Here is a 10,985-nt window from a genome sequence, read left to right on the forward strand (position 1 = left end):
ACTTTTTCAATAATGGCCTAAATTGAATTCTTATCGATCGTGGGTGATTCCTAAGGCTTATTTTGAAACGTTTGGTTGGTAATTTTCTAGATATTGTTGGTTTGAAGGCGTGTTTGAAAGGCAAAGTTGTGATTAAGCTTTGAGTAACCTTTGGAGCGAGGTATGTGTTGTGTCTAACCTTTACTTGAGGGAATTAGGAACCTTCGGACTTTGTGTTATGTGAATTCCATGTGAGTGGCGTATATGCAAGGCGACGAGTGCTTATACGCCGCCGAATCATCTGTTTCCCATATTTATCGCTTTTTCTTAATTATTTCCCCTCCTAGCTTATTACATGATCTAAATGCTTTCCATGCTTAATTTCTACGTGTTTATTAATATTTTCTTCTGTTAACCATGTTAGCACTTTTCATAGTTCCCCTAATCCTTGCTATTTGCTTAATTTGACTTGTTCGTACCTTCTAAGTGGAAATTGCTTGTTTTGTCTCGCTGTGTAGTAACATTTGTGTAGATTCTATTGAACAAGTTTCCTTTTGTTCGTTCAGTTTGGTATTTGTTTATTGTAAATGCCTTATGATTTAGCCTGTTGATTGACTGTGTACATTGATTGTTTGGCGCTGATATGGTGGGATCAGGTTGCACGCCGCAACAGGTGTGATAAGGGAGGATTGATATGGCAGAATAAGGGTGAATATGTATGTACGGTGGGATCAGGTTGCACGCTGCAGTAGGTGGAATAAGGGTGGATTGATATGGTGAAATAAGGGTGAATTATGATATTGATCTTGATATATGGTGGGATTAGGTTGCGCACTGCAACAAACATATATATTATTTAGCGTTATTGATATTGTTATGGTGGAATAAGGGAGGATTATGTGTTGTCTGGTGGGATCGGGTTGCGTGCTGCAACAACCTATATGTTTATATTTCTTGAGCTGCGTAGTTCCGATATTTTTACTTGAGCTGGTAGAGATTGGTAATTTCGGATGGCTCTAGTTTATTTTCGAGGCTGTTGTTATTATTTCCTGTTGGCTGTTTAATTCTGTACAGCTGTTTACCGTGAAAATGGTAATAACAATCAAATTTGATTATGGGATTCTAAAAATACGTGATCTATTTTTGTGCCGGTTGCTAAGCAGTTGATGCTATGTGAAAGATTGAGAAACAAGATTAGAGCTTGAGAGCAAGGTGATAATCGAACCGAATGGTTAATAATCAGGGCCTCGAGCTTGCTTATTCGAGGACCTCGGGGTCGAGTCTGAGGCTCGGCTGGGAGCTATCGAGGGTAAGCGATGGGCAACTAACAGTTTGAATAAGATCGATGATGGATCTTTATGGCCAATAATGAGCAATAAATGATGAACAATAAATAGAACACAATGAATGCAAGCAATAAATGAAGTAATGAACTCAATAGAATGTGTTAGAGAGAGAGAGTGTTCTTGTATATTTTTGTATGGAGCAACAGATCTCTATAAAATGACAAGGATCCCCTTTATACATGGGGGAATCCCAATATAGTACAAAAGTACTAATTACAAAGATATGGGGTAGGCATAGCCACTCAATGGACTGATACGGGTCAGAGCTAGACCTCTAGATTTCGTCAGTCCTAGCCATGCGCCTAGGGAAATTCCCACTGTTCCACCGTAACCTATGTCGGGCGTCCCCGAGTCACGTTAGTTTGGCTGGTATAGCCTTTCGACCGTAGTCGTTTGTGTTCGGCCGGAGCCTTTTAAGTCCCGAGTGAAGTAGTTTCGGCATCTATATTGAGGGTATGCCTTTTAAGGGTCTTACAAGTTCGATATATAGCCTTAACTTTGAGATCGGGTTTATGCCTTTAGTAAGGTCTTACAAGTTTTACATGCCTTTGAGGTCTTACAGTTTGGATACTTGGTACAAGTATGGTTCATGCCTTGATTGAGGTCTTACAAATATTGTCACTTGGTACAAGTGTGGTTCATGCCTTGCTTGAGGTCTTACAGATGTCGTCGTTGCCTTATGTAGGTCTTACGAGACCGAGTCTGCCCGCTCGAGGTCTTATGGCCTTAGGTTTTTGATAGGTGGCGATTGTCGACAGTCCCCGAGTTATCGAGGATTTTTCGGCTCGGGAGCCATTGCGATAGAGATGGAGATTTGACGGCAGTCCCCGAGTTATCGAGGATTTCTCGGCTCGGGAGCCATTACTTGCAAACTTGGTGCTGCCTCGTTTGAGGGCTTACGATTCTGGAGTCTCCGACCCAGAGGTCATGTGGCTTTGAGTTTTCGACGCCAGTCCCCGAATGTTCGAGGCGTTTTTGGCTTTAGAGCCATTTTGTGATTTTGATGTTGCCTTGTTGAGGGCATATGAGTATGGAGCTCCGACCCGGAGGTCATTCAGGCAGTCCCCGAGGGTTCGGGACATTTTTGACATAGGAGCCGTTTTTCGAAAAGTACCGAACTTCTTTGAATGCAAAATGCTTCTTGAAATTACTCTTCGATTGCTTGAGCATACATGTCTTTGCTGTTGAGGGCTCGATTATACTATGCGGGCACGGTTCATTCGACCGTTTGGCCCGTTACATAATATTTTCTGTCGAGACCCTATTTAGCATATCTTAGCTTCTCCGAGAAGGTGATCTTCCGGGGGGGATGCCCTACAGTATTCGAGGTTGATTGCAAAAGAAGCCTTAAATACTCGTTGAGTTTTCCTTAGGTACCATATAGGTGTTGCCTCATTAAAAACCTTGCCGGAAAAACCCTTGTTGGGATAAAAATCCGGACGAAGGAAAAGAGTGCAACGCATGCTTTCGAAACCTAAGGCCTTCGAGAAGTGCTTCGGACGTTTTGATTGGGTACCTGCACTCAGGTTAGCGTAGGGTGAAACTGAAAGAATCGTGAGGCGGTCATACCTAGTGTAGATTGTGACGGCGACGTTTCGAGACCTGATATGTTGTAATCGCTTGTGATGAGGACGCAGTACGGTCCCCTGCTTTGTTTAGCCGGGAGTAGCCGAGAGAGTAGCTTGTTATCGCTATTTCACTATTCGTTTATCCTTCGGCTCCTTCAAAGGTGGAGGTACCAGTGTCGGGGCCACATCGTGCACTGCGAACATTTCTCTCGCAACATGATGTTCCCCGTAGATGGTTTTGATCCCATCCTTTGTCGATAATTTCATCATTTGATGGAGGGTGGATGGCACTGCTCTCATGCAGTGTATCCACGGCCTTCCGAGCAAGACGTTGTACCTCATGTCTCCCTCGATGACATGGAATTTGGCATTTTGGGCTGTGTCGGCCACATTGACTGGGAGGGTGATTTCCCCTTTCATTTTTTTGCTTGCCATGTTGAATCCGTTGAGGACTCGAGAGGCGGGTACAATTTGTTCAAGCAGCCCGAGCTGCTCTACCACCTCGATCTGATAATATTGGCCGAGCTACCTAGATCCACAAGTACACGTTTAATTTGAAATGAATTTACAGGGAAGGAGATTACCAGTGCGTCGTTGTGAGGTTGAGACAAGGTCTCGATGTCCTCATCGCTGAATGTAAGGGCAGGTATGTAGCCCCGAGTTCGCTTTTCTCTGGTGATGGATATTTTTGTTCTTCTCATCATGGCCTCCTGTGGGGTATCAATGTCTCCCAAGATCATGTGGATGACATGCTGCGACTCATTCGTTTCGTTTTTTCTTGGCCGTTTCTCTTTCCCGGAACTGATTTTTGGCCCGGTCGCTTAGGGATTCTCGGAGGTGACCTTTGTTGAGTAGTCTGGCTACTTCTTCTCGGAGCTGGTGACAATCCTCGGTCCTGTGGCCGTGCGTGTTGTGAAATTCACACACTAAGTTATGATTCCTTTGCGAAGGATCTGATTGTACAGGCTTGGGCCACCTGGCATCTCTGATTTTACTGATGGCGAACACGATGTCTGATACATCAATGTTGAATTTGTATTCTGACAAGCGAGGTGCCTCTGTTGGCCCTGTGTGCCTATCAAATCCGGCTCTGTTGACGAGTCCCCGAGGATTCTATCCTCGGTCCATCCTTCGATCGTTGCGGGGTATGTTGCGCCTCGGGGCGTTCCTCCTATCTTCGACGTATGGCCGGTACCTTTTTTTGTTTGGTTTTAGCTCCTTTGCCAGAAACCAGTTTGGGCATACCGAGCCCGAGGGCGCCCCTAGCTGGTCGTCCTCGACCCTGATTTTCGACTGGTATAGGTTATGAACATCTGACCAAGTCACGGTCGGGTACTCGATTTGGTTCTGTTTTAGCTATTTTGAAGCCACCGTGCTTCGTTCGTTCAGACCTTGAGTGAAGGCCTGTACCGCCCAGTCATCGGAGACCGGTGGTAGTTCCATTCATTCCATTTGAAAGCGAGATACGAACTCTCGCAGCATCTCATTATCCTTCTGCTTAATCTTGAAAACGTCGGATTTCCTTGTTTCTACCTTGATGGCACCAACATGTGCCTTTATGAAAGAATCCGCCAGCATGGCAAATGAATCTATCGAGTTTGGGGCCAGGTTGTAATACCACATCATTGCCCCTTTAGAGAGCGTTTCCCCGAACTTCTTCAGTAGGACGGACTCGATCTCATCGTCCCTCTGGTCGTTGCCTTTTACCGTACAGGTGTAAGTAGTAACGTGCTCATTGGGGTCCGAGGTTCCGTTGTACTTCGGGAGGTCTGGCATTCTAAACTTCTTCGGAATGGGTTTCAAAGCCGCTTCTTGCGGGAACGGCTTTTGTACGAACTTCTTTGAATCCACACCTTTCAGGATCGGGGGTGCTCCCAGGATCTAGTCGACCCTGGAATTGTAGGTCTCGACCTTTTAGTCATTGGCCTCTATCTTCTTCTCGCCGATTCAATCCTCCTCGTGAGGTCCTCGAGCATTTTTACGATGCCGGGGTCAGCTGCCGACCCGTTGCTGGTTGATCTCTCCGGTGCCTGCTCGGCCGGTGGAGCCGTCCCCGGTGCTACCGCGCTAGGGGTTTTCTGGTGACTTTGCAGCTGAGCAATAGCCAGCTGTTGTGCCTGCAACATTTCAAAAATAACGTGAAGGCTAATCTCCCGTTCTTCCCGAGGTGGGGTTTTCTAGGCTTCTTGTTGGTCGCCTTGGTGTATGCTCCTATTGGTGTGGGAGCTTATTTTGATGTGTTGAGCGTCACGTGAAACCGCGTCCATGGGAATCAGATCCGGTGCGTTCTCAGGGTTTCGTGGTGGTACACCAACACCTGGGACGTCAACACCATTTTCTCCTGTGGTCTTCAAGGTTGATGTTTTCACATGCATTTACTGAATTACACATTTGACCTGAAATCAAAGATCTTGGACAAGAAAAAGTGTGAAAGATAACTTGCGTTACGTGGTTAAACCAGCAAGAAAATAATCACTATTATTTTTAGCCCAACGGTGGGCGCCAAACTATTTACCGTGAAAATGGTAATTACAATTAAATTTGATTATGGGATTCTAAAAATACATGATCTATTTTTATGCGGTTGTTAAGCAGTTGATGCTATGTGAAAGATTTAGAAACAAGATTAGAGCTTGAGAGCAAGGTGATAATCGAACCGAATAGTTAATAATCAGGGCCTTGAGCTTTCTTATTCGAGGACCTTGGGGTCGAGTCTGAGGCTCGGCTGGGAGCTATCGGGGGTAAGCAACGAGCAACTAAGAGTTTGAATAAGATCAATGACGGCTCTTTATGGCCAATAATGAGCAATAAATGATGAACAATAAATAGAACACAATGAATGCAAGCAATAAATGAAGTAATAGAACTCAATAGAATGTGTTAGAGAGAGAGAGTGTTCTTGTATATTTTTGTATGGAGCAACAGATCTCTACAAAATGACAAGGATCCCCTTTACATATAAGGGGGGGAATCCCAATATAGTACAAAAGTATTAATTACAAAGATATGGGGCAGGCATAGCCACTCAATGCACTGATACGGGTCAAAGCTAGACCTCTAGATTTTGTTAGTCCTAGCCATGCGCCTAGGGAAATTCTCACTATTCCACCGTAACCATTGATTTGCGTTGCCTCGAGGCTGGACACTGATGTCCCCTTGGGGTAAGATTCGACCGTGGCCTCTAGCCTATAGAAACCTCGCTCCCGAGGCGTTGTAATGGCCGAAAATCAGACCCTCCGATTTTACCGTATACAATAGCATTTCATCCTCAGACGGACAGACAGTCCGAGCGCACTATTCATATATTGGACGATATGCTTCGCGCGTGTGTTATTGACTTCGGAGGCTCTTGGGATCACTTCTTGCCGCTTGCGGAGTTCGTCTACAACAACATCTATCAGTCGAGCATCCAGATGGCTCCCTATGAGGCATTATATTGTAGACGGTGTCGATTGCCGGTTGGATGGTTTGAGCCGGGGAGGCTCGTTATTGGGTACATATTTGGTACAGGATGCCTTACATAAAGTTAAGATCATTCAGGATAGACTTCACGCAGCTCAGTCCAGGCAGAAGAGTTATGCCGACCATAAGGTCTATGATGTTGCATGCATGGTCGGAGAGAGAGTGTTGCTCCGTGTGTCACCCATGAAGGGTGTAATGAGATTTGGAATGAATGGCAAGTTGAGCCCTAGGTACATCGGGCCTTTTGAGATCCTTGATCGAGTGGGAGAGGTGGCTTACAGACTTGCGTTGCCACCTGGTTTATTAGCGGTCCATCTAGTATTCCATGTATCCATGCTTCGGAAGTATCACGGCGATCCATCCTACGTGTTAGACTTCAGCACTATCCAGCTGGACAAGGATTTGACCTATGAGGAGGAGCAGGTAGCTATTCTAGACCGACTGGCTCGTTAGTTGATATAGAAGAGTTATCCTTCAGTTCGACTGCAGTGGAGGGGTCAGCCTGTTGAGGCAGCTACCTTGGAGTCAGAGTCCGATATGCGCAGTGGATATCCCCACCTTTTTCCTAGCTCATGTACTTTTCTATGTCAATTCAAGGACGAACGGTTATTTTAGAGGTGGAGAATGCGATGACTAGATAGGTCATTTTGTTCTGAGTCCTTTAAAACCTCATTTTTATCTCTCCTCGATTCGCGCGCACAGTCCGGGCATATTTCTAGAAAGCTTTTGTGTTGAAAGTTGAAAAAATAAGGATTTTTGATTAAAAACTTCATCTGAGTTGACTTCGGTCAACATTTTTGGTAAAAGGACCCGATTTCGTGCTTTGACAGACCCGATGGGTCGGTACCGAAATATGGGACCTGGGCGTATGCCGGGAATCGAATTCGGAGGTCCCTAGCTTGAGTTATGAATTTTTGGTGAAAATTGTAACTCTGAAAATTTAATGGTTTTTAAGAAATTTTTAATGTTTGATCTTGTTGGTATCGGGTCCGTATTTTGGTTCCGGAGCTCAGTACAGGTCCATTATAATACTTAAAATTTGTCGGTGAAATTTGGTGAGAAACGGAGTTGGTTTAACGTGATTTGGACGTCCGGTTGTGAAAATAGGAATTTCAAAGTATTCATAAGAATTTTATTTGATTTGGTGCTAAATCGGAGTTCTAGGTGTTATTTTGGCGATTTGAACGCCCGAGCAAGTTCATATGATGTTTTAAGACTTGTGTGCATGTTTGGTTTGGAGCCCCGAGGGCACGGGTGAGTTTCAAATAGGCTACAGAGTGTTCTGAACTTAGAAATTTGTTGGTGTGTTTCAGTTCTTGTTGCAAAGCCTCTGACATCACAATTGCGAGATCAAGCTTCACATTCACGACCTACTCATCGAATTTGCGAAGAGTATCTGTGGAGGCCAATGTTTGAAATTGTGAACAATTCCTCGCAATTGCGATGGGAACAGGGGAGGGGTGTTTTTCGCATTTGCGATCACATGGTCGCAAATGCGGTCTTGCCCATGTTCGCATTTGCAAACTACTACTCGCATTTGCGAACAATGTAGAAGTGAGATAGGGTTCACATTTGCGATGCCTCCTTCGCATTTGCGGGCTTCGCATTTGCAAAGCCCAGATCGCATTTGCGACATCTGTAGCTAGGTAAATGAGACTTGGACGGAATTTTTCATTCATTCTTCAAATTTTCAAAACATAAAACACAAGAGGCGATTTTCCAAAGACTTCTTCTTCCCCAAATCATAGGTAAGTGATTCTTAACTAGTTTCTTTCAATCCTTCACTTCATTTTACAAGATATCAACCTAAAATCTAAGGTTTTCATGGTAGAATTTGGGATTTTTGGGTAGAAACTAGGGATTTGATAAATTGGGGATTTAGACCCCGAATTGAGGTCAGATTCCAAAACCAATTACATATCCGAGCTCGGGGGAGAATGGGTAATCATGTTTTGGTCCGAGTTTCGGGTTTGGACCAAGCGAACCCGGGTGTTGACTTTTGTTGACTTTTTCAATAATGGCCTAAATTAAATTCTTATCGATCGTGGGTGATTCCTAAGGCTTATTTTGAAACGTTTTGTTGGTAATTTGCTAGATATTGTTGGTTTGGAGGCGTGTTTGAAAGGCAAAGCTGTGATTCAGCTTTAAGTGGCCTTTGGAGTGAGGTAAGTGTTATGTCTAACCTTGACTTGAGGGAATTAGGAACCTTCGGACTTTGTGTTATGTGAATTTCATGTGAGCGGCGTATATGCAAAGTGACGAGTGCTTATACGCTGCCGAATTATCTGTTTCCCAAATTTATCGCTTTTCCTTAATTGTTTCCCTTCCTAGCTTAATTGTTACATGCTCTAAATGCTTTCATGCTTAATTGGTACGTGTTTATTAATATTTTCTTCTGTTAACCATGTTAGCTCTTTTCATAGCTCCCCTAATCCCTACTTTGCTTAATTTGACTTGTTTGTACCTTCTAACTGTAAAATGCTGGTTTGGTCTCGCTGTGTAGCAATATTTGTGTAGATTCTATGTTGAACAAGGTTCCTTTTCTTCGTTCAGTTTTGGTATTTTTTTATCATAAAGGCCTTGTGCTTTAGCGTGTTGATTAACTGTGTACATTAATTGTTTGGCATTGATATGGTGGGATCAGGTTGCACGCCGCAATAGGTGTAATAAGAGAGGATTGATATGGTGGAATAAGGGTGAATATGTATGTACGGTCGGATCGGGTTGCACGACATAACAGGTGGAATAAGGGTGATTGATATGGTGAAATAAGGGTGAATTATGATATGATATTGATATGTGGTAGGATCGGGTTGCGCGCCGCAACAAACATATATATCATTTACCATTATTGATATTGTTATGGTGGAATGAGGGAGGATTATGTGTTGTCTGGTGGGATCGGGTTGCGTGACGCAACAACCTATATGTTTCTATTTATTGAGTTGCATAGTTTCCGGTATTTTTATTTGAGATGGTAGAGATTGGTAATTTTGGACGACTCTGGTTTTTTTTCGAGGCTGTTGTTATTATTTCCTGTTGATTGTTTAATTCTGTACTGTATTTCAATTATTCTGTGATTATCATAGACTGCGTACAGGTTTTAGCGTAGATGACCCGCCTTAGCCTCGTCACTACTTTTTTGAGGTTAGGCTCGGCACTTACCAGTACATGGGGTCGGTTGTACTGATATTACACTGTGCACACTATGCAGATTTTTGAGACAGTCCTAGCGACGGTTATTAGCGAGCTCGGATCAAACAATTACGGAGACTTGAGGTACGGTTGTTCAGCGCCCGCAGCTCCTGGAGTCCCCATCCTCTGTCTATTTAGCTGTGTACTTTCATCCGAACAACTTGTTACTTATTTCAGACCCTTATGTGGATTACTCTAGTAGTTCGTGCACTCGTGACACCAAGTTTAGGAAATTGTAATAGATATTTGGCTAGTTCAGCTTCCGCATTGTTAATTTAATTTTATTCAGTTATCTCAGTTCTTCTTTAATATCTATTTTAAATTGTTAAAAGGAGTAGATTTTTCTAACGTTGGCTTGCCTAGCAAGTGTAATGTTTAGCGCCATCAGGTTTCCGATGGTGGGAAATTCGGGTTGTGACAGGATCATACGAGATGGAGTCAAATAGCCTAGCAATTGGAACGTGACCCACCTCAAAAGGTATTATTGTTGATGGAGCCTACCTATAGTGAAAGTATGTGTTGCACTCTTTTTCCCTTCGACTAATTTTTGTCCCAATCGGGTTTTTCTGGCAAGTTTTTAACGAGACAGCAATGGAATGCATACTATGAGGGAGCGTCATCGGCAAATTTAATACCTTTAAATAAAAAGGCATTGAAATCATAAACCACCATGGGATGGTTAGATAGTCTTTGGCTCGATGGCAAATTCACAATGGGAAACAAAACTTGCCATCGTACCAAAGGATCCAACCATTCACAAGTGTTTAACCAACGTAGCAAGATCTCTAGTGTTCCAATTCGCATACTTAGCATTTGAAAACTGGGGGGAATAGTATTGGATACGGCATCAAGGATGCCACAAAAACCGGGACTACAAGACCTGGGAACAATAATGTCTCATCGGCCCCGAGGACTACATAGCCAGCCATGTAGAAACAAGTTGTACGAGTTAGCTGCATGTATTGGCACTTTCTTTTCTGTAGTAATCGAATGCTTATATTTCTTTAAAGATGGAAGGAATAAAATAAAGTCATGTTGTTTTTATCTTGTTTCTTGTCCAAACAATGAGTTAATTTTATCATTTGAATGTTAACAGAAAAATTCAAATGCTTATGCCTGAATGAACATAAGACGTCCTCTTCAAGAGCACTGTAAACATAAAGAGGGCCCTCTCTTATGAAACCTTCATAGTAAAGGACTGGTTCTGGAAGAGTTTATGCTTGGAACATAAAGCTATCAGATGAAAATACACCTGAAGCCTTATCTAATCCGATACAAAAAGAATAAACTTTGCGCAGTACTTAAGAAAAAGTCTTCTTTATTTATCAACATGACAAATGGAATAAATACAAAAGTACAAAGGGAAAACAACAAAAGAAAAAAGGAAAAATGTAAACATTGTCGCCACTAAAACTCGGGGGACCCCCCCCCCCCC

This window comes from Nicotiana attenuata, chromosome 11, assembly GCF_001879085.1.
Source record: "Nicotiana attenuata strain UT chromosome 11, NIATTr2, whole genome shotgun sequence".
In the NCBI taxonomy this organism is placed as follows: domain Eukaryota; kingdom Viridiplantae; phylum Streptophyta; class Magnoliopsida; order Solanales; family Solanaceae; genus Nicotiana; species Nicotiana attenuata.